This window comes from Ambystoma mexicanum, chromosome 9, assembly GCF_040938575.1.
Source record: "Ambystoma mexicanum isolate Mex_15411 chromosome 9, UKY_AmexF1_1, whole genome shotgun sequence".
Classification (NCBI taxonomy): Eukaryota; Metazoa; Chordata; class Amphibia; order Caudata; family Ambystomatidae; genus Ambystoma; species Ambystoma mexicanum.
The window spans coordinates 1,360,709,475-1,360,734,665 of record NC_090931.1 but is presented as its reverse complement, the minus strand read 5'-3'; positions in this window follow the sequence as shown (position 1 = coordinate 1,360,734,665).

The window sequence follows — 25,191 nt, the reverse complement described above, 5'->3', positions numbered from 1 at the left end:
TTGCTCATTCAATGTTCATGGAAACTCTTGCTTGAGGCCTACTTGGGTCTGGTGTATAGGTGGAGCCGCTTGGTGCACAGGCGCTTTAGGTTATGGTGCCATATTGCTTTGTCCCCATTGTCGTGTCTTCACTAGACTTTTCGCAGTTGCGCATGTGTTTAGGAGAAGCGTAAGCAAGCTTTTAGATGAGTTCATTGTGCGTCTTGCGTTTCTGCATTTTGAGGAGCCTGAGTGAAAAATAATAAAGATGCGCGTCTGTGGGTGTGTCCGTCATCTACGTCATAGCACTGAGTATGTTCTTCGTGCGGATTGGTGTGGGAATGTCCAGTGTGTATGTTGCACAGGTATTCTGTCCGCTGGCTGAGTCGTAATGGCATCTCTAACGATGTGTTGAGGTAGTGCTGGATGGATCAGTCGAGTCCCTCCATGCCGCAGGCGTCGGCAAGGGTACGGCAGGCTGGCGGGCACGCGGGTGGGCACATCCGTATGTTTTTGTACCAGGGCACTTGGTCATCTGGGATATGGGCAAACTCCTCTCGTGGTGGGTGTCTGGGCCGTGATCCTCTAGGCCAAGGGTGGGAGATGATTGTTGGGAGCCGTTTCTTCCATTCTCCCACTTCAGTCCCCCCTCTGGTCGACTTGTCGACCACAAACACATCCTTTTCCTTATCTCCTCTTACTCTCCATATTTTGGTTATTCCTCCCAAATGTCCATAGTGGTTAACATGATCCTCAAATGACCAATACATATATAGGCAAGCTCCTCCAGGTGTGCAGTATACCCACTTCCCTACGTAGCTCCTTGGGTTTCTTGGGTTTTCAAGCTTCACAGACGGTGGGTCTAGATGATTAGCGATGATCTGGTTGCGCAACTTCTCTCTTTCCTTTATTATTATACCTGTGTGAGGACCGTCATCTGCTGGCATCAAGGGGTGCATACCAACCATTTCTATCATTTCGTCAGTGGTTCGTGCTTTTCGGGCCTTCCAAAATCTTGTCAAGATCAGTGCAGCTCCAGCCAGGATAATGCATCCTACTATAATCTTCAGTCCGTCTGACAGCCAAGATGGCATCCACGACCATAATATTGAAAACCAGCTCTCATCCTTGTTTACACCTTTACTTTCATCCATCATCTTGGAATGCATCTGGGCCAGTTGTGATACTGCTTCTGTCAGTGTGCCATTGTCAGCGTCGTTAGCAGGAATTAATGTGCAGCATGATTGTCCTATCTTTGCGCAAACTCCTCCTTCCATTGCTGTGAGGAGGTCCAGTACATATCTATTCTGTAGTGCTACCATCCTTACTGCTCGCAGTTCTTCCTTTATTGCGTTGAATCCATTTACTGTAGAATTAATTGTCATCATTAGTTCCCACCTTGTTATCTGGAGCCATTTTGCATTTGCGTACGCCTGTAGTCCCGGATGTATGATCGAGGAGAAGAACATTGCTGCTCTGCTGAATAGTCTGTGTTCTGGAGGGATTGAAGAGAGTGCTGTTTCCGATCGTCCCCATAGATAATTTCCTGTCAGGGGTTCTCCTTGTCTCCTTTTCCTGTTCAGGACAGTGTTGTTGCTGCTGTCTTTATTTCCTGGCTCCTTTTCAGTGTGTGCAGATCTTTTCTTCCTCTTGTTTCCTTCATCCATCTTGGGAAAGCTTGCCACATTCACATGTTTTTGGGGCACCACTAGTGATGGTACATTGACGTGTACCATTGAGCATATACCATTCCACAGAGGGGGCAGTGTGTGGTATGCCTTGTCTCCGCAGGCCCAGTAATGGTCCATTATCACTGCTGTTCCTGCTCCCCCCTCAGGTAACTCCGTCACACTTGCACAGTTGGTGTTGTGTCCCACATCCACTTCTCCTTTATGCTTGTAGCATACCTTAGGCGCAGTCAGTGGCAGTATTGTTATTGGGTCCTCATCCTCCTCTAACCATGTTAGCATGGGTACGTATTTTACCCAAGTCATCCAACATCTTTCGTTGTGTTCAGCAATGCTCTTCGTATCTTCTCTCGTTATCATATTGCTGCCAGCCACACCTGTGTCCCATTTGTCACCCAGGTACACCTTCCCTGTTATTATTATCAGCGGCCTTTCCCAACATCCTTGTTTACCAGGGACCTCAGTGGCATACCAATCACATGGCAGGTACTGCAGTGTTACTTTCTTTGTTTCCCCTTTTTCAGGGCCGCTGGTTATATATCTGAACGCTTCAGTATACAAGCTGGCCTTGTGGTAACTCAAATAAACCTTAAGGAAGTTGTTTTCGTACGGGTATGTGTCTCGTGTTTTCCATACCATGTGCACCGTGTTCCCTTGGAACCTCCCTTTCGTTTGGAACAGTGCCATGTATATTATACATCGTGTTATTTGTTCATCAATTTCTGTGGCAACGAAAGTTCGGGAAGCGCTCATGGCGTATGGGATCAATGAGCAGACGTAGCAGCTGTCTTCTGTTGTCTGTTTACCTATTTGAGTCATGTGCTGGTACCACATGTTGTTCGAGACGTGTGCTGAATCTTGTATGTAGTTGTAAATACCTTTACGGTCTGAGTATGTGCTGCGTTTAACTCTATCTCCTTTGTGTGTGAATTTTCTGGTACCACCAGACGTAACACCTGTTGCAGCCGGGGGTGGGGGCATGTTATATTTGGGAACAGCCAAAATATTGATAGCACAGCTGTTCTGCCATACAGAGGCAGCCAAGAACCCGGTGATTATTAATATCCCTATCATTTTTATTACAGATGCTAGTCTCACCGGCATTTTGCTCTTACCTTGCTGCAGTCCGGCAGCTAATTCTTGCGATGTTAAAGTTGCCCGCCTGAAAATTCTCAATATGCTTCTTATTAGTGTTAGTTGTTGTTTTCAAGCCCTCCCTATCAGATAGTCGTTCAATGCCCAGGCGAAGAGCTGTTCCCACGCCAATCTAAGTGATCTATCTCTTAGAACAGGCAAGTAAGGGTGGAGGTGGGGCATTGATTGTTCTATGGCCAAGAGGAATGCCGTGTAGTAGACACGTACCCTCCTTCTTTTTAGGTACTTTGGCCTTTTTATGTGATAGACAAATTGGTGTGATAATTCTTCAGGGTAGTTATCGTCTGAGGGTAGCATCTACTCCTGGGCAGTGAGCTTTGTTAGTTACTTATATTCTTGGCAGTACAATAATACGCGATACCTGCATGTGCGAGAGAAAAAGAAGAGAGCATTCAAGTGTTTACATGTGCATATGTGCAAGACAATGTCCTTCAAATGTCCTTCAGTTGGGTTATACAGGCAGGGGGTTTAGGGCTCAACTGGCGGGGGTTACTTTACTCTTTGATCGTGTGACCATGGGGTGGGCTGTGTGGGTATTGTCCTTCTCTATGTTGGTAGTTGTCTCTGGGGGATCAGGGGGGTTGTGGGGGTCGTCAGCTGTAGAAAAAGTCACTTCTTCTATGGGAGATGCTGTTGCTGTTTTTCCAACGGCCCTGTCGGTGGCGCTGGGGCGGGTCTGGAGTTTGCAGATCTTTACGTCGTGTAGATGATTCCAGGCGCGTTTGTCCTTTAACTTTACTGCTCTTGTTGATACTTCCTCTACCAGATGGGGGCCAGTGAAACGTGGGCTGTTCCACTTTCTATTGAAGTTGCGCAGTAGCACGTGGTCACCTTTAGCAATTTTGCACAGTTTTCCTGTTTCTCGTTCTTTGTCCTCGTCTTCTTGTTGGTCGCTCTTAGACCCGCCCCGCGTGCGCTCGAGCTGTTGAGATACAAACACAACACTAGTAATCAAAGAAGACACATATTGGTACATTTCATCTCCAAGAACAGTCGCAGTGCTTTCGTGGTCAGTGAATGCTCTTGATGTTGGCGTCAGAGGAAGGTGCATTTGACGTCCAGTTACCACCTCGTGAGGGGTGAGGTGGTGGTCGGAGCCTGGTCTATTCCTCAACTCAAATAGGGCTAGTGGAAGGCAATATAGCCAACTCTTCTTTGTGGTTTGCTGTATCTTTGCAATTGCCTCCTTTAGTAGGCCATTCAGGCGTTCGCATATACCATTGGCTTGTGGGTGGTAGGCACATACAAATTTATGCTTGATGTTCAGGAGGGATGTGATGTGTTGGAACATTTTGTTGGCGAAATGTGGGCCATTGTCTGACCGCAGTACCTCGCACACACCCCACCTGGGAAAAACCTCCCTCACCAGAAACTTAGCTGCTCTGAATGCATCTGGGTGTGAGCAGGGTCCTGCTTCAATCCACCTGGAGAATGGGCATACTACTACAATCATATACCTATTTCCTTGACATATGTTGATCATATCGACATAGTCAATATGGATGTGTAGGAAGGGTCCCTCTGGCCGGGGTATAGTACCTTTTATCACCTTCAGAGTGTGACCAGCCGTGAACTGTTGGCATGTGAGACAATAGCTGATGTAGTTTGTCACATGGGAGTTTAACTCGGGGCAGAACCAGTCCTCCCTAATTCATGCTGCAATTACTTCCTTGCCTGTGTGAGCTGGATGGTGTAATTGGCTCAGGGCGGTGTTCAATAGAGCCAGTGGCATTACCATCTTCCCAGTGTTACCCTGTCGCCATAGGGCGTCAGTTGGTGACATTGTACATCCTCTTTTTACCCATATTTCTTTTTCTGCCATTGGTGCAGCTGCTTGCAGTTCCATTATCTGTGTGGCTGGGAGATGGGTGTACCCTTCTCTTATCAACATCTCTTTAGCTATCCCCCTCCCTCTCCCTCTCTCTGACTCTGGGGGGTTCCAAATCTCACCAAAATATGCAGCATATTTTGCATGCGCGTCTGCTACTTCATTTCCTTTTGAGACATGATCTTCTCCATTAGTATGTGCGGTGCATTTGACCAAAGCTAACTCTTGGGGGTCATTTATTGCTTCAATAAGTTCAGCCAGCAAGAGAGCATGTTGTACCGGAGTGCCGTCAGCTCTGCTGAACCCTCTTCTTCTCCATTTGGACAACCCTGAGTGGACAGTGGATGTGACATATGCGCTGTCAGAATATATGGTCACTCGTTTGTTAAAGCTTTCCTTCAACGCCAAGATCAGTGCTACCAACTCGGCAGCTTGAGCAGAGTAATTTTGCGGTAATTGTACACATTTCAACGCCACACACACAGGTACCTCCGTCATTTTCACCACTGCTGCCCCCGTCCTCCTTACCCCATCACCTTGGTCAATTGTTGATGACCCATCAATGAACAAGAGCTCACCCCCTTCTAGTGCGTTCTCTTCAACTTTCCTAGTACATGAGTACATTTCAGTGGTCTGCGTACAGTCGTGTACATAGTCACCCTCCTCAATTTCTTCTGCTATGAACCTTGCAGGGTTAACCGTGTTACATCTAACAATGGATAGTTCTGGTTTGGATAAGATGATCTCATATCCTGACGCCCTCTGCGTGGTTAAAGTAGACTTAGGCTTGTTCAGTATTGCAAATAGTGCATGTTCCACAAACAGTGTGGTTGGGCACCCCATGGTTATTGCTGATGCTTTTTCTACCGCAAAAGCAGCTGCGGCGAGGCCTTGTTCGCAGGGAAAATGTCCTAACATGACAGGATCTAGGTGGCCGCTGTAGAATGCTATTGGTTTGTAGCCCATACTTGTTTTTTGTGCCAGCACTGCTTTCATCACGGCTGAGTCGCAATGTGAAAATATGAAGAATTGGCGTTCATAATCTGGGGTGGCTAGTACCGGGGCAGTGGATATTGCATCCTTTAGTTCATCAAAAGCCTCTCTCATTTCCATTGTCCACCCCAACCTTTTCTCCCCTCTGTTAGCTTCTTTTAATCCCTCAAGTAGGGGCCCTATGTACGAGCTGTAGTCAAATACCCATGCTCTACAGTAGTTGCATATTCCCAGGAACTGTTGTAGTTCCCTTACTGTTTGTGGTAGGGGTGTTCTTGAAATGGCTTGTGCCCTTTGTGGTGCAATCATCCGTGTTGGGATATGAGCTGACCAATATAAAGTACCTGTTCTTGACAGTACTGTAATTTTTCCTTGTCTACCTTGTAACCTTTCTCTGCCAGTATCGTCAGCATTTTCACTGAGTCTTCTCTGCATCTTCTCTCACTGGTGCTGCAAATTATTATGTCATCAACATATTGTAACACTGTACTTTCCACTTCAATGTTACCCAAGTCCATCTGTATTACTTTGTTAAATATTGAGGGTGACTCGCAGTACCCTTGTGGCAGTCTGGTGTGTTTCCACTTTGTGTTTCTGTAAGTGAAGCTTGTCAGGTCTTGTGAATCTGGGTGTAGGGGTATTGAGAAAAATGCATTTTTGAGATCTATCACTGTAAATCGTGATGCTTCTGCTGGAATGCCGCACAGGATTGTGGCCGGGTTTGCTGCTATCGGGTATTCTGCCTCCACTATGTTGTTCAAGGGCCTGAGGTCCTGTATGAAGCGCCAAGACCCCCCTTTAGCCTTGCGCACTGGGTATACAGCAGTGTTACATGGTGATTCTGATGGGACCAATATGCCGTTGTTTATGAGGGCCGTTATTGTTTCATATATGCCCTCATCTGCCTCCTTTGATAGTGGGTATTGTTTCACTCTGGGTAGAATTGCACCCTTTTTCAACTTTATCCTCACTCCCCCAATTATTTTTATGCACCCCACGTCATAGGGACTGGTGGTCCATAATGGTGTAGGTACCTTTGCCATATCCTCTTCAAAAAATGGAACTGAGGTGGTCGTGGGTGCCTCAAGTGCCATTGCCATTTTCTGTGCCACTTGTTTGTAAGTTACTATTAGCCACATTTCCACACTCATCATGAACACCATTTCACCCTCTTCCTTTCCTTCTGAGAAGAGCTCCTCATCTGACACTGGGGTGAGCCTACATCCTTCCGCTAGTGCTATCACCGCCCTCCATGCTCTTCCTTCTCTGTCTTGTGAATGTACTGCTATGTAATCAGCAGTTGCTAGTATGCTCTCTATGCTCACCGAAATCACTTTTCCTTCTTGTTCATTTGTTGGTGTTTCAGGTCTAACAAGTAGGCTGCTGGTCTCCTCCAAACTTTTCCTTCAATCCCTGGCATCCATTCAAATGCCATGTCTGTCCCGTACTGGAACAGTTCACCATCCACTGGCTCAGCCCTAACCACTGTCTGTCCGCAATATGCTTGCATTATTTGTCGTGCAGTGAGCATGTTAATTCCTGGGGTAGAGCATATTATGCCGTCCTCCGTAAAGGAGATCGTCATATTCAACCTGCTCATGATGTCTCTTCCCAATATATTCACTGGTGAGGCCCTAGAGTACAATAGTGGGACTGACATGTCATATTCCCCTATAGATAAGGGAATGTTATCAGTAAAAGGAACCAACCCCCTAGCCCCAGAGAATCCTTGTGTGTTCATGGCTTCATCTGACATCTTAAACTTACCTTCCCTAATGCAGGACCGGGTCGCCCCAGTGTCAACAAGGAATGATAATTTTTTGTCACCTATCGTCACCTCTATGCGTGGTTCCTCCGCACTGTTAGGGGTTACTGACAGGATGGGACACACCAAGGCCGTCTGTGGGCTGTCCTATTGGGGGTATAAAGATTGACCACTTCCAGTGTAAGGGTTGTGTCCCAAGACCGTCACCCTACCCAGTTGTGTTTGCTGTAGCTGTGTATTGGTAGAGGATACGATGTTATCTTGAATTTGTGCGGGTTGTTGTACTTGCTGTGTTTGGGGCTGTTGTGTTAACGCCACCTGTTGTTGCGGTTGTGAATATGCCTGTGACTGTGGTTGTTGTTGTCCATTTCCCATTTGCAATGTCTGCTGCTGTTGGATGCTCTGCTGTTCCTGTGTGAGCCCTTGTTGCCCCTGTTCATTCCAGGATGGTGTGCCTAGTCTTACTCTACATGTGCGTGACATGTGCCCCACCAATCCACAGATCCAGCATACTGGTGGTTCCCTGCTCTGCCATGGAAAATTACCTGTGTTGTCCTGATATACTGGTTGACCGGTGGGGTAGTAGTTTCTGAGTCCTCCCACCTGCTGTTGTGCATTGTATCCATACCCTCTACCTCTCATCATCCCTCCCCGTCCCCTGTTGTAATTATAATACCCAGCTCCTGGTATTGTGTATCCCCCTCCCATGTTTGTTGTGTATGGTGGGAGTGGTGGCTGGTGTTGTGTTACAGCCTGTGGTGATTGAATTTGAGAGGGATCCTGTGCAGCCACTACTTGTGTGGGGCTTTGAATCATTGTTGTGGGTGTGGTTATTAATGCACCTTCCATTGTATATTTATTCAGTTTTTTCTGCACTAGTTTAGCCTCTTCTGCTTTTCTATCCTCTTCCTTTTGTCTTACCTTCTCTTGCCATGTTCTACAATGATGCACTATCGTCAGTTGTATTTCTGGCCATGCTTTTGCTTCCATCCCCACTACTTTCTTCAGTTGTTTCTGTACTACGTCTGGGAGCCCTTGTACTAGTATGTGGTAAAATATTGCTGGTGTCTTGTCCCACGGCTCTCTAGTTTCCATGCGCCACTTCTCTTGAATTTCCTGGATATAATCAACAGGATCTTCATTGTCCCTCATCTTGCGCGAGGTAATTGCCCCTATGTCTGATGTGTCTGGGTACTGGACCCTTAGTGCCTGCCATAATGCATGTCTGCAGTTTGCGAATGGTGCCCCATCGTGTGACGTGTTTGTTATTGTTACCCCGGGGAAGCCCGCTCTCTTCCAGATATCATCCGCTGCATCCCCCAATATTGATATTAGAAGGCCCTTTACATCCCCCACTGCCAACTTCTGTCCTGCAGTGTGCTTTTCCATTTCATATATCCATTTACCCGCACCTCCACTTAGTGATGGGAGTCTGCACTTTATATTTTCCTTGTCTGCATGTTTCCAGGGAACATATTGTGGTCTAACCCCTCCCCTCTCCAGAAGTGGCATCAAGTTGTGTCCTTGTTTGCCCTTGGGGTCCCATACAATCGCATCCGTGCACCCCTCCTCCTCTTCTCTCTCTTCTACATCGTCAATTTGCCCCATATCGCATGTATCTTGTTCACCTCCCTCTCGTCCTTTTCTTATATTTTTTCCTTTATCTAATATGGGTGTGTGTAGTTGTTCTCTCAGCCTACGTCCAGGGAGGTCCCTAAGCTTCCCTGCATAGGGGGTCAGGTCACGTGGGAAGGACGCTAAGTTAGATCGTGCTGTCGCACGTAATGAGCGCAGGGTAGTGGAGCATGTTGGGCGGGAGGGTGACGGTGTAACTGCACGTGTCTCTTTAACTACTGTCCCTTGCTCATTCTCCTCACTTCCCTCCTCCTCTTCCTTCCTCCTACATATCCATGGTGATTCTCTGTTTGTCCTAGTGATGTATAGTTTATCTAAACTCTCCCTTCCACTACCTCCCCCTTCCCTCTCAACCCCTTCTTCTTCCTCACTACAAAATCCTTCCATTAATGGCGACCCCCATTCCATCCTTTTCCCTTTTATTGTTACTGTTTGTAAGTTAATTAGATCTAATTCTTCATTTCTTACTTTTCCAGCTGCTCCCCTTTGTTGTGATGTCGTTGCCACTTCTGTGTCTCTGTATAGGTACTTACTTAATTCACCTCTCCCCACTTTTCTTCTCTCTCTCCTTCATTTCTTATAACTATACCTCTATCAATTTCTGCTCTTTCCTTTATATATTCCTCCAACAATTTTATATCCATCTTTTCCATTATTCTTTCTTCCTCTTTCTGTTTTTCCCATCTCGCCCTTTCCTTCTCTAATATGCCCTCTATCATCCTTCGTTCTTCGTATTTCCTTGTCGTTTCTGATAGTAATTTTCTTCTACATATTTCCAATTTCTCTTCTTCCTCTTCTTCTTCCCTTTTTTTGTCGCGCAGTGCTGCTCTTGACCCCCTTTCTGCTGCTGCATTCGCCCTTTCTGCTTCTCTCCTTTTCTCCTCATTCCGTTCCCTTATTTTGTCCAGCTCATCCTTGCTTTCTTTCCTTTTTCGTGCTCTTTCTCTTTCCTCTCTTTCGAGCTGCTTGATCAGTGTATTCTGCTCATCTCTTAGTTCTGCTAGTCTTTCTTCCAACACCTCTTCCTTCTGCTTTAACAGCTCTTCCCCCTTTATTTTCCCCTCTACCCCTGTCCCGTTGCTCCTTCTGGTGTCATCCTCCTCCACTTTCCTCACTACCTCCTCCTCCTCTCCTGTTAATGAACCTCGTAATTTTAATAATACCTGCGCAGCTACCCACTCATCCTGCCCTATTCCAGGTATCTGTTCCTCGCCAGACCCTCCTCCTCCTGTCTGTTTTTTCGTGCAGGCTGATCCCGTCGTGCTACTCTGTCCCCTTCCTGTGTAGTTACCTGTAGCCGTATACGGTGGCGGGCTGTATGTCGGGTTCGAGTACCCTTCAGCCGCCCTTAATTCAACCATTTCTCGTAGTTCTGTTAGAGGATATAACCCCCCTCCCTCCATTTTCACCACCGTCGCTATGGGTATATCTTCTGTCTGTTCTTTTTTTATTTCCTTTCCACTTATGTTGCTACTCTTCTCTCCTCCCTCTCCTCCATTCCCCGTGTTCTGTGTGATTTCACTCTCCTTTTCCCAATTCTCTCCTTCTTCCTTAATCTTCTCTTCCTCCATTGTTCCCCCCATAACAAACATTCCGTTTGGTCCTGGTCGGGACCCTTGGAACATTCTCCATAAGTTAAACACCTCCACATGGTTTGTCAACTTCTTCCCCTTGTATGTGTTATGCAGATGGGTCAATAGCGAATGTTGGATATACGGGTCGAAACTACCGTTAGGTGGCCATGGTGTCGTCATTTTGTTGTCCGTTCCCTGTGTCCATTCAATGCTATACTTGATAAGTTTCTCTCTATGGGGCGATAATGTTTTACATATGTGTTGTAGCGGGGTAGTGAGGGTGTTCCCCCACCCTCCCGATCCTGTCCCATATGACATGGTAGCTCCTACACTCGTTGTCCCTCCCCTAGTTGATAGTCGTTACCTTTCTTACACTTTATAATGTATAGCCTCTTGTGATAATCCAACAATAATGTATATCATTCACATTTGTATATTCTTTTCTCTCTTTTCCACCTTTACGGCCCCCTGCGGCCAAGGCGCACGTAGCCCCCTGCGGCTGCGTGCCCCTTGTTTACGTTCCTATACCGCCGCCCCACTTGCTCCTCCTCCCTCCTTTATACCTGCCATGGCCGGCGTTCTCCGTGCGCAGCCACGCCCCCTTTTTCCGCCTTCTCCCCAGGCCAATTCAGTACTGTTTACCTCCGTTTCCGCTCCCCTCCACTTTCAAAAAAAAAAAAAATGTGCCTTGTATTCCAGATATCCTATGAAAAACCCTACTGGTGATGTCACCGATTTTTTCAAACTACTGGCAAATTCTTCAAAGTTCATATATTTGCAATCCACCCCCGTTAGCCCCACAGCTGTCTTCCTGTCACGCCTGGAACAAGGTAATCAACAATATAATCGGACTGCGCACGCTGCGTCGCCTCGCGTGTGATACGCCCCTCGACAGGAGGGCTTAACCAACCAATTATCTTCCGTATTGGGCAACCAGCTAGCTACCGCCTACAGGGAAACATCATCTACCTATCGAGTTTCTACTCATTGATCACTAATCACCAAATCGTAGGAAACCGCGCACGCACAGACACCCTTACACGTGGTCGCGACCTGTGCCAATCAGTGTCTCCGAGCGGCCGCACGTGATGTTTTCGTGTTCCGCCCCCTTCTCTCCCGTAACGTAGCGGACTGCTCTCACACTTGTCCGGCTACCATTCATTCATTGCCAACACTAATTTGTCAAACCTTCGCTGCGCACCTATGTAACACCTCCCGCCTCCCGCATTCAATTCCTCCCCCCTCCCTCACAATTTCACATTGTTTGTTGTGCGTGGCATACTCACCAAGTGCTCTTGATGCGGGGCCGCTCGACGGCGTGCACCCCTCCAAGCGGCTCGCCACCTCCCCTCGTCTGGACCACGTCTGGACACTCGCCAACCGCGGGCGGGATACTTCTCAACCGGCTCCCAAAGGCCAATATCCGGATTGCGCTGTCCGGTCTTCTCGCAGTTCCGCGATGGTCCTGTAGTCCTCAAAAGGGGGCAGCGGCAGAGGGGGCCGCGCCGCCGGGCCTCCCAGCAACAGGGGCACTCGGAAAAATAAAAATAAAAGCAGACCTCAAACAGATCTCAGCAGTGCCTCCAACTTGTCGGGGGGAAATTCTCCCGGGGCCGGCAGAGCCGTCCGCGGACCTCCGGGCAGGGAGGCCCCAACTCCTCCCGTGTATCCCAAAAATGAGTATGAGGCACACACAAGAAGCAAGGTGGTTCTGCTGTTTATTGAACAACGGCAGGGATGGGTCAAGGAACGTACGCGTCCGTCCTGACACTCTCACTTTACCACGGGCTTGCAGGCCCTTTTTACCTTAGTATGACGCGCTACTTGCGTCACCTGGGAAAGTTAGCAAAAAACCTATTGCCACTCTGGATTGGCTCCTCGAGTGGTAGGGTTAGTATAGCACACGTATAGAGAGCTTTGTTAGTGGTTGAGGGTTAGTCAGGTGGTGTACTTGGGTTGTCCCTACAAATTGATACATGAAAATGGTTACATGGAGGCCCCTGAGGATTGGTCAATGTTAGTGGCGTCAGTGATAAGAGCCCCATGTTCTGATTGGTCCACACACGAGCCCCCCAGTCTGGGACCATCGCTGTTCCCAGCTCGCGGTGCACCTGTCAATTGCAACAATGTTTCACTAGTGATATGTGTAGACAATGTAAGATTTATTCATATGCTGGAAGGCCGGTCACTCCCACCGTTGCAGATGTCCTTTGAGACGCTCGCTTGTATCTGCCTGGGCCTTTGAAGCGGGGTATCCAGGCGTCTCTCTCTCCTCCCGGACCTGGCACTCTGTCAGGTTCGGCTTGGTCACGTGAGGTGGGACCGTGTTTGAGGCATAATTCTGCACAATTAATATTGCATTTTCCACTGTGCGCTTCGCTTAATTGCAGGGGCGACCTTGGTGTCGACTTGTGGCATGCGAGTTAGCAACATCGTGCCCTTGACTGTCTGCTTTTAGCCGGGCTCATTCTGCGGGATCAGCAACTGTACTCTTGCTCATTCAATGTTCATGGAAACTCTTGCTTGAGGCCTACTTGGGTCTGGTGTATAGGTGGAGCCGCTTGGTGCACAGGCGCTTTAGGTTATGGTGCCATATTGCTTTGTCCCCATTGTCGTGTCTTCACTAGACTTTTCGCAGTTGCGCATGGGTTTAGGAGAAGCGTAAGCAAGCTTTTAGATGAGTTCATTGTGCGTCTTGCGTTTCTGCATTTTGAGGAGCCTGAGTGAAAAATAATAAAGATGCGCGTCTGTGGGTGTGTCCGTCATCTACGTCATAGCACTGAGTATGTTCTTCGTGCGGATTGGTGTGGGAATGTCCAGTGTGTATGTTGCACAGGTATTCTGTCCGCTGGCTGAGTCGTAATGGCATCTCTAACGATGTGTTGAGGTAGTGCTGGATGGATCAGTCGAGTCCCTCCATGTCGCAGGCGTCGGCAAGGGTACGGCAGGCTGGCGGGCACGCGGGTGGGCACATCCGTATGTTTTTGTACCAGGGCACTTGGTCATCTGGGATATGGGCAAACTCCTCTCGTGGTGGGTGTCTGGGCCGTGATCCTCTAGGCCAAGGGTGGGAGATGATTGTTGGGAGCCGTTTCTTCCATTCTCCCACTTCAGTCCTGATTGTGACATATCGACTTTGGAGGTATCATTTATACCACCAACTCCACGAAGTCTTGAAAGATCTTCTACTAATCCCAAATCTGAAAATCTGACTTTGGAAGTCATGAACATAGCATTAATGGCTCTTGCGAAGCTCTTTGAATCAGTGGATAGCACCTTAAAGTGCCTCACTGCTAATGTTAACACTCTTGAAAATAATCAAACCAAACTGTTATCAGAGATGTCTTTTTTACATGATGACATTAATGCAAAAATAAATAATGTCACTGATTTACAACAAAAAATAGCTGAGTCTCTGGCCCAGAAGCCGAGTTGTACATTAAAAGAAAGTGTGATTGGGACCTGTATAAGCACTCAAACCATAGAAGACCCAGATTGTCAAATCGTAGAAATCATTATGGACTCTCAAATTTGTCTTGAATCACACAAATCCAGTGTCCCACACACTTCCAAGACAGCGGTTCCCTTTGTGCCAGGTATCATAGTAGAAAAAATGGCACCTCAAGAACTTGTCATATTGCCCTCCATTGAACGTTCTTCAGCACAAAAAGAAAATAATAAAAAACTGGAATGTGCTCAAACACATAAAATGACCTACCCTGTTTTTGACAAAAAAACTATTAATGAAGTGAGTGAGAATGTCTCAAAAAAGAAGAGCTCTAAGCAAATGGCTGTAAAACAAACAAAAAATATGAAAACTGTAAAAGTAACAGCCTCTCCATCTATTAAACAATTTGTCAATAATATCACAAGGGCGAATACTAGAACAACAACAGGAGCGAGCCTCATAACTAAAAAATATGTTGCTCTAGCAAAATCTAAGAAGCTAAAAAACATCACTAGCACTCAGTCAGCGGGAATGATCAATAAAGCCATCAGTAAAACGAGTATCGTTTGCTGACTCATTGTCATATGCCGATGAGAAAACAACACGGGAGGGGTTTGCTAATAATAACATGTCACAATCAGATCTAAATGAAATTAAAGAGTCCATTGCACGCCTATGGATGCTAAATTCCAAAGCTCAAATGCAAAACTATCCGAAAGATGAAAGACTAAAAAAACAACCAAACCCACATCAATTTGATAACCAAGCAGTGGCAGACCCAAAGCCTACTTCTGATAAACCAACGAAGTCTGGTAGAAGACAGCAAACAAAAGTAGAAAACAGACACTCCTTGCTCTTAACAGCACAAGAAGATTTAACTACATCATACAACATGAATCGACAAAGTATTCTTAGACTTTTCTCAGATGTGAAATCCTTGCGAGAGATTGACTCTAATGATATTGATCAGATTGAATTCCCCCGCAGTGAGGATCTGACAACAGTCCTTATATGGTGTCGGTCTCTAATTATTCATAACATCATTTGGGCTGCCCGGGACAAACTATTTGATTTAGGATTTGCACTCTCACGTAATAACAAAGATGAAGGACCTATCAAATCTTGCTTGAAATCTACCCATAGATTCCAATCATACATCCCTAAACATAGAAATGAAACTAATACACCTATGTACAAGAACCAAAATGTCATTACTAGAGTATAACTAGATTGAAATAGGGAGCAGGTTGGTTTGTCGGTGCTAAGTTGGAACACTCGTGGTTTCTCTCATTTTATTAATAACCCTGAAAGCATACTGGGCGATTATGATTTGGTTTTTCTACAAGAGACTTGGCTGTCCACTGCCCCAACTTGGAACAATTACGATATATTACTTGAACCAGCATTGCGTGCTTTGAGAGGTAGACCTATGTAAGGTCTGCTTATTGCATCAAATTCTCTAGCAAATATCCATCTCTCTCCATTGCCTTTTAGCAATCCGTTCATCCAATGCTCCTATATTTCGGTCAGTTCTTTTAAAATTGCTTGTATTAATGTTTATTGGAATCCAATCGGCATTACAACTGCCAAATTTTTGAAAGATATAACAGCTGTCCTGGAAAATGTTATGCTTGTGCGAGAAATTGTACATTTTGTTATTGCGGGTGACCTGAATTTGCATCTTCTCAACAAAGAAACCTCAAAAGATCTTGAGCGTAATAGATTATGGAACAAATTCATGAAGTCATGGAATTTAATTATGCTGAATGGCACAAGTGCAGCGGATTCCCCTCCATTACCGACATGGCATAGCCAAAAACAGTCAGCAACTATTGATTTTATTTTTGTTTCCAGAAATCTATTCGCGCATACTACTGATTTTGCCATCAAGTCATCGCAATACAGTGATCACTGTCCATTAACATTTAAGATCATGCTGTCCCCAGTACCGATTGTAGAAAGTCAATCTCTTATGGGCCAATATGAAACTAATAATTCTCTAAACCAATTAAAATGGTCTCACGAGTCCTTAACATGTTATCGTGACCATATAAGATCTTATGCAGAAATCTCTCAAATGTCAGTAGAATCATATAGATTGGTCCCTTTTGATCTTATGCAATTATATGCTACAAAACAATACATCAAACTAAAGTCCGCTCAACCACATGATACTGCAATTCGCACTAGGAAAGCTCTGTTTAAAACACAAAAGCGACAAGCTCTCAAATTATCTCCACTTTTAAGGATTCACACATTAAGAGCTATCAAAACTGCATATAGAAATTGGATAAAAGAATACAAAATAACAAAACAACAAAAAGAAGGAGAAGCTATGTTAGACCAAATTAAGAACAAAAATACAGCACAAATTTGGCAATTCCTAAACTCAGTTACCAACGCATCGCAAGTATCATCTCATATAAATGGAGTGTCGGAAAACGATTGGTGCAACCATTTTTCATCCATATATGTTGCTCCAACCGTAAGTGAGCCCTCGGACATGATATTGTCACCCTTTACTTTAAAATTTGATCAAGATGACATTTTTTATTATATTAATAAAACAAGCATGTCGCGGGCTCCAGGTCCTGATGGACTCTCGAACGCGGTCTTAAAGAAACATATCGCTATGTGGGCACCAATTCTGTACTCACTTTTTCAACTAATCATATACCTTCAAAAAATTCCAAGTTCCTGGACACATTCTATCATTGTCCCTATCTATAAAAAAGGTGATAGGCAAAATCCTTTGAGCTATCGACCTATCGCCTTATTGGATGTACCGGGAAAAATATTCTGCAGGCTAATATTACATGATCTAAACAATTGGTCTCTCCAGTATAAGCGAAGAGACCCGTTTCAATCGGGTTTTGTAGCCGGACTCGGAACAGCCATTAATCTGACCATTCTTAATGCAATTAAACAATCCTATGCCATGCGAAAGCAACCCTTATATGTTGCATTTGTGGACTTTCGCATGGCATTTGATTCCGTTGACCGAGTGCGCCTTTTGAGGAAATTGGCGTATTATGGTTGCCCAGGGAGACTGTTAAAAATTGTGAGCTTGCTACACTCTAACACTTCTGTCCAGGTGAAACTTAATCTAGAGGGCCTGTTATCTAAATCTATCCCAACTGAGAGAGGACTCAAGCAAGGATGCATACTCGCCTCTACTCTTTTCAATCTATTTTTGCTTGATTTGGCGGATGACCTTGCGGTGGCACACTCTGATCCCCCAAAGTTGGGAAATCAAGCTGTTGCTTGGCTTCTTTATGCTGACGATCTAGTCCTCATTTCCCAAACTCCCAGTGGGCTCCAACATTTATTAAATGTCCTCGATCTTTATGTAGCAAAAAATAATCTCACAGTGAATGAACACAAGACGCAAATTATTATTCTTGGGAAACCAAAGTCGTCTCTACGGACCAAATATACATGGTCGATATGTAATAGAAAATTGCAGATCGTGAACGAATATAAATATCTAGGAGTATATTTCAACAACTTCGCCTCAGAAAATGCATTTGAGACAACAATTCAAACCAAATTAACAGGATTAATATCACAGGCCAGAATAATTCATGCTAGATTTGGTAAGTTTACTTGCATTCCGATCATGAAATTTTACCAGCAAAAGGTCATACCTGTTCTCATATATGGTTTGGAATCTCTGCTACCACGAACCATTAAATTCTGGAATGGTATTGAAGCAAAATTTTGGAAACATGTACTTGGACTGCCCAAGTCCACACCTAACATGTTACTGAGATTTGAACTTGGCCTGTTGTCCATTCATGCTCAAGTTACATGGAAAATGTGCAGCCTTCTAAGAAAATGTCTTATGGGGATAAATAAGCGAGATAGCCTTGCCATCTTGGCAAATTACCTTTTATTCTCCACTCACTCATTTCCACAAAGATGGAGAACACATGTTGTGAATGCCCTTGTTGAAGCACATATATCAATTGATCTTTTGATTACAAATCCGAATCGAGCTAAGACTAAAATGTACCAGACCAATTGGTTAACCACTCAAGAAAAGTGCCTAAGACTAAAAGATTTTAATAGATCTCTCTTTGGTCACAAGGAATTTGGTAGTATGGCTGAATATCTCATTAAATGCCCTTCTGTAAATTTAAGATGGAAAATCTTGCGTTTGCGTTTTAATCTATGGCCAGTCAATGAAATTTTGGTAAGACGTGGTGTGGTCACAAAGAAGCAGAGCCATTGTCGGATTTGTAATGATAAATCTCAAACAGAAACGCTTGCTCATATCATTATCCAATGTAATGCCTTTGTTCCACATCGATTCAAACTGATGAAAGAAATGACATGGCAACATGTTAGTCGATCCTATGATGAAATATGGTGTGAAATTTTCAGTGCAAGAAAAATAACGATCAGCATTGCTGCTATACTATTGCTGGACATAGCATTTCCTTGTGCAAAAAGAAATTCCTAAAAGTTGCACCTTGTGTACCAGAAAATAGGGAAAAAATACTTATTTGTAATTTTATATAGTTATTTTTATATGTTGTAACTAAATGTTGATTTTATCTGTTCATCTGTAAAAATGAAAATTTGTAAAGTTGTACTAACAACTAAATCAAATAAAAAAAATAAAAAAGAAATAGACTATTCGCCCATGAATGGTGCAAAACCCTAAACGCTATGGAAAAATATAAGTTATACAAAGGAGCTGGCATATTCGCCACCGTGCGTCTTCCGCGTAAGTCTTATCTCCAGTAATTTCCTTGTCCCATAGCAAGAGGTATCTACCTGAGATTCAAATTAAACCAATTGCCAACATTACAAAGAACAATTGGATAAATTCAGGGGAAACTGGGTCTGGCGACACATGCAGATTATGCAAAGTGATGGACTCACATGAAACACTTAAGCATTTGACCATTCACTGTACATATTTCGAACCACAACGTAATGAAATATTCGAAATCCAACATGTGAATGATACAGTTGAAAGCAGAGAATGGCTGTGGATGGCATGCATGTGGGGATTAACAACTAAAGCTATTCTGAGAAGTATGCGTTTTCTTACTTGTGAATGTTCAATTAGAAAAACTACAACTAACTCAAGTAAACAGTATGGGTCCAAAATAAAAAAATATATAATAACAAATTTCACAAATACAAATTACAAATCTTTCTAGAACTGGAAACTTGACAATAGGTCCTTATGATTGGTGGTATAGACTCTATGTTGCATTGTTTATCTAACTTTAAACCTGAGGGTCATGAACGGGGTATTGTCTTTTTTATATTGGATAACTTTTATGTACTGAGATGAACTAGAGTGTTTTTCTTTTTAACTTTGTATTACTTAACATGAATAATATGAACTTTTAATTTGGAAAGATTGCTAAAGAGAACATTTGTATGAAAATTGTATGAAAATTGCATGGAAATTGTGAAATGTAAGAAAAGTATGTTGTAAAAGTTTTGTAATCAAACTATAAACAACGGTTTGAATTAAAAAAAAAGAATAGTGCAACTTAACCATAACATCCCTTTATCAACGTTTTTTTTACTGAATATACATATAAATAGTGTGAATTTGATAGATGTTTACTAGGATTCCTTTACTTTATATACATATAACATAGAACATGCTGAACCCGCCGCTAGTGATTTTGTTGTCCGCGGACTGTGCTATAGTCCGTGGACGGACGCAGACAACATCAACACTACCCAAAAACTCAGGGGGTATCTTAGATTGTTCTATCATACCATATAAACACTTAACAAGTTCAAAAAGCAGCACATACACACATTATATGTAATAATAAATAAGAAGTGCAACCTATATATGTAACACATCAACCATCCATTTAAATACCATATGTACTAAACTGGAATATACCAAAACAAAAAAGATATGCTTCCAACATAATTACCTCACAGAAACTGCACGGCTAGGACTAAACTTCATTTTTCTTATATATTTCTAAACTTTCTGTATGTGGTACACCAAAAGTAATATATTTTTTTACACAGAAATGTCCAGTACTTTGGAATGGCTTGAAGAAAATTTCCCACGTGAGGAAATGTCTGAAGACAGTGATACTAATGCTAGACACTTCTCCATATAAGCAAATTAATAATCATTCCTTTATGTGTACTTAACATATATATTTTTTTAACAGACCATAAATACAAACATTGAAAATAATACAGCAAAAGAGACATTAGAAAATACGCATGGAACAAAAAAGGGATATGCTTATGGAAAATGTCAATCTTTTGAAACATTTTGTGGAGGACCACAGAAAAGAAAAAATTGAATATCATTGTCCCACCTGTACCTGTTCCCCCTCTCCATTTTCCAATCAACTATCCCCAAAACCTCACCATCAAGAAAAACGTTATGATGAGACTTCATCCCTTCATCCCCTCCCATCCATCCTCTCCAAACCCCTAATTCCCCTGTATTTGTGTCAGTTTCTGCTGCCCCCTCTATTTCACAAATTTGATATCTTTACTTAATAAAAAAAATATTATGTGTGTTTTAATTCAGTCCTTTGTGTCTTATTTTTTTTAAAAAGGCAGTTGGGGTGTCCGCAGACAGCGCAGGTGTCCTGGATGTCCGTAATTAACCAAAATGGGGGTGTCCTGAGGATACTATACCGGTCTGTACTGTCCGCAGGCAAGATGAAACTGCTCTTAGAACACACTCAGTGTCCGGAATGTCCACAATTAACTAAAATGGAGGTGTTCTAGGACACTATACCTGTCCGTACAGTCCGCAAGCAGGATGGAACTGTCCTTAGAACACATTCGGTGTCCAGAATGTCTGTAATTAACTAAAATGGCGGTGTTCTAAGGACACTATACCTGTCCGTACTGTCCGCAGGCAAGATGAAACTGTACTTAGAACACACTCGGTGTCCACACTGTCCGCAATTAACCAAAATGGGGGTGTCCTGAGGACACTATACCTATACCTGTCCGTACTGTCTGTAGAACAAATACGCACATGCGCACCACACCCATAAGTCCTACGAACATCACGCCTGTCCGTAACTGTCCGTCTCATGTGTGTCGCACTTTTAATTAGTTTGAGGACCTGAACACTATCCGTAGAACACCCGCGCGCAAGCGCAGGACCGTTCCTATGCATTTGGTGTCCTGCGGATACCTGTCCCATTCGTGGACGTGTTCGCGACATCATCATGTGACCGCACCCACGCTGAGCATGTGTCCTGATTTGCGGACACATTCTGGGTCCCCGAACATTTTAAAATTACTTTTTTAGAGAATCCAAAATATTTTACAGTAAAAAATCACCATTGCACATGTCCCATACAATGACCCTGGCTTTCTACATACCGGAGCGGACCCCTGCATCCCTATAAAAGGCCACACCACACAGCTCATCCTCATTGTGCTTCTGGCTACCTGACAGAGCATTGTCTATATTAGCTTTTGCTGATCTTCCTGATTTTGCTGCTCTTGCTGCTTCCCATCAGACCTGATGGCATCTATGCTTGCTGCTGCTCCAGCTGGTGCTACTAGTGCCTCAGCACCACCCCAACGCCTCCACCACCAACAACTCCCCAAGGGCCTTCAGAGGGGAACAGGCATGAAGATGTAGAGGAGGAGGATGAAGAGGATGAAGAGGATGAGTTAGTGGAAGTCCCTACTACCAGCACTCACTGTGAGTCTCGGGTGTGGCGGTTGTTTACCATTCATAGTGACATACCAAAAGCATGTGCGAACAAGGTCACCTGCAACCAGTGCAAAATTGTGCTGAGTCGTGGGATGCCTGGTTTGGACAGCTTTGGTACGGCATCCATGAAGCGACACCTAAGTTCGTTCCACGGTGGGGCTGTTAGCAAGGTTGTACCTTGTGATAAACGTAGTAGGTTGAGTTCCTCTACAACATCCTCCGTTTCCGCTCCTGTCACCTCAAGAGACACTCCTGTGGGACAGCACATCCCTCCAGTTGCCTCACAGGCCATCCATGATGCTGTTGACCCTTACCCTTTGAGGGTCACAATATTGTGTATGTACTGTGATGCAGTACTCTTCAGAGGGGAGAGTCTTCGTAGTACTTTCGAGATTGTGGTCACGAAGCATGAGAAGGTCTGCCCGCTACCTAAATAAGGCCCACCCTACATCTTCCTCTCTCCACCTTGCCTTTCTTATCCCTGTGGTTGGTGTCCCTTCCTTACCCTCCTTTCCCCTCCTCTCCTAGTGTGTCATGTGTAGAAAACCAAAAAATATATAAAACAACAACCCCCCCCTCCCAAAAAGGCTCTTTTCAGAGCCGCCTTTCACAGTTTAAAAATAGAAGTGGCAAATAAATGGTGCAGGGCCCTGTGTATTTTTTAGAAGTATGCAGACAGTTTGCAGACATCTAAAATTTTGGGGTGCTGCTCTATCAAAACATTGCACTTTTCTCTGGGAGGTAGTGGTGGCTCTGAAAAGAGCCTTTTGGTGGTGTTTGTTTGTGTTTGAAAAACTTCAAATGGGCAACACCTACTGCAAAATGGATAGCTGTAATTCCAAAAAAGGTCGCAATGCATTTTTTACATTTCTCAGAAAAATCTGATTGCCGGCATAAGTAAGATGGACTCCATCTCTGTGAAAAATGTATGTGCTACGAAACATAATATTTTCATTGTGAAAAGAGGACAAGCCAACATCTCTTAAAAAGGCACAAACAGCCTTAATGACATTGCGCCTCACTTTCTCCATTTGTGGACCAAATGAAGAAGAACGCAGCCACATTTGTCTCTGCGCAATACGAGAAAGAATTACTTGAGCATTTGGAAACATGTCCATGACCTTCCCAAGTCCTTCTTTCATTGCAAATTGCAAAAAAATGCCAGACACATGTCCTAAACGGTTCCCTACACAATGAATTATAATTATGTCTGGATGATGCTGTGTTTCCAAAGTAGCACAGAGAGGTACCAAGTCCAGCCACTTCATTCCACACACTCCATGCCAATGCACTTCGACTTAAGGGAATCCAAGATCTGCAGCTACTCCACAGTATTCTGCATGCACCTCCAACCAATGTATCCATGAGTCTCCCAAAATCCAGATAATCTGTTTTCTGAAACACACAGCCATAGCTATCTGTTCTTCTCTGAGAAAAAATACTTTCTGACAAACTCTCTCCTTACACAAAACACCCAGTAAACTTTATTGACCAATCTCTTGATCTACTCTTTCTCATTTGCATGCCTCTCCACCCCAATATCGCTGTATGTAATACGCGGTGTCCACGGACTACTGCCATGTCCACGGACATATCAAAAATCTGAGCGTGGTGAATTTAATTTTAAATAGTGTGTCCCATTTTCCCTTTGAGGTTGGCTCTGAAAAGAGCCTTTTTTTTGGGGGGGGGGTTTGCAGATGCTTGACAGACACCTGTTATTTCGTATTTTTTTTCTTACTTTACTCCTAAAATCATCACATAACCTTCTCCAAAACAACTCTTACATTCCAAAACAGTGTGGCATTTCCCATAAAAGATAAACAAAAATGCCATCTTCTTTAAAATAAACAGCATTACTGGATTCAATATTCTCATTATTACAGAAGAACAAAACAGCTCTAAGCATGAAAGCATACATGCCTCGGTGAGGACAAAAAACAGAACTATTGTCCCATATTGCCCTAGGTACTAATCCAAAAAAATAACTTTGGCATTTGGAAGGATGTGCATTACTGCTTGAAAAAAGTGTTCCAAATCTGCCAACAAAGTAGGGGCATTGACATAACCCAAATGGAAAGAACCACAGTGCAAAACTACCACATGGGGACTGTTCTTCCTGTCCATATCTTCACAAACTTGTACAATTCCCTGTACATTGCAATCAGGCACAGTGCTCCACACCACCTCCACTCCTTTAACATCAAAATTGTTTGCCACATGCCTGCATTGAGCATACTGCTGTAAACCATGCACAAACATATCTCCAAGCACCAACACCCTGACTTTCTCCATCTCTGCCATCTTCACTACACGCAGTCTCTTTCAACACAAATCCACAACCTCAACATCTGATTGGCTGATCTCTACAGTCCAATTTCCATCCTGGATTTGCTGTAATACCCTGGATGTGGCACACCCTGTCCGCTGACATCCGCGGTGTCTGTGGACCACGTAACTCTTAGACAGCCCTTCTACCCTTTCCACTTCACTCTCTCTACCATTCCCTCATTGGATACAGCTAAGCAGTCACACAACCATCCACCAATCACATCCAAGACCTCTACATCAAACTCCATCATCAGAGTTCAGCACTTCAAATGTACTGTTGATCACTCTGAGTACAAGTCTCATATCATCGGAAAGCACCTACTACAAAAACTACTGTACAAGTCTCCAATATTTCTACTTGCAGCTGTATCCATATCCACATGCATGAATACAACCTACAGGTATGCATATTTTATGCACAGTACATGTACAACTCTTACAAATGCATATAAACAGAGTAACTGAGACTTAACCTGTATAACATATAAAATGAACGTACTATTATTTTTCCCATCTGGTATAACCAACTGTGACTTACAAACCTGTTTGCTATCTAAATTCTTTTTTTACACACACAACTATCTAAAAAATTATAATATTAAAAGATGGGAGAAACAACAGTATAATTGTAGAAAAAACACTTAGCAGTGTATTATAAAATTACACACAGCCAGGATAAGTTCATGCATCATTATGCACTCACACAGATAGACACTATCATTGAAAAGCTCACAGCTGAAATAACACCACTCCCTGTACATCACATCCTTCTGCTTTATTACCCACACCTTCACAAATGCATACATTATATGCTTTTCTATACAGTTTCTGCCATTTACCTTACACAAATTACAAAACAAGTACATCATTATTTCTTCTATCTCCTAACATACATTAACACAGCCCTAAGAAACCAAGTGAGTTTCATATATCTAGTATTCTACTCATTTGCAAAGCATGTTGAACTAACATATTGTAAGTAAAAAATAAAGCCTGCACATAGTCAAAGGAAACAGCATGCACACACTATGTTCAGTTAGCAAACAAAAATACTACTACAAAAAAATAAAAATCAACGTCTAAATTAACATCAGTACTATAAACACAC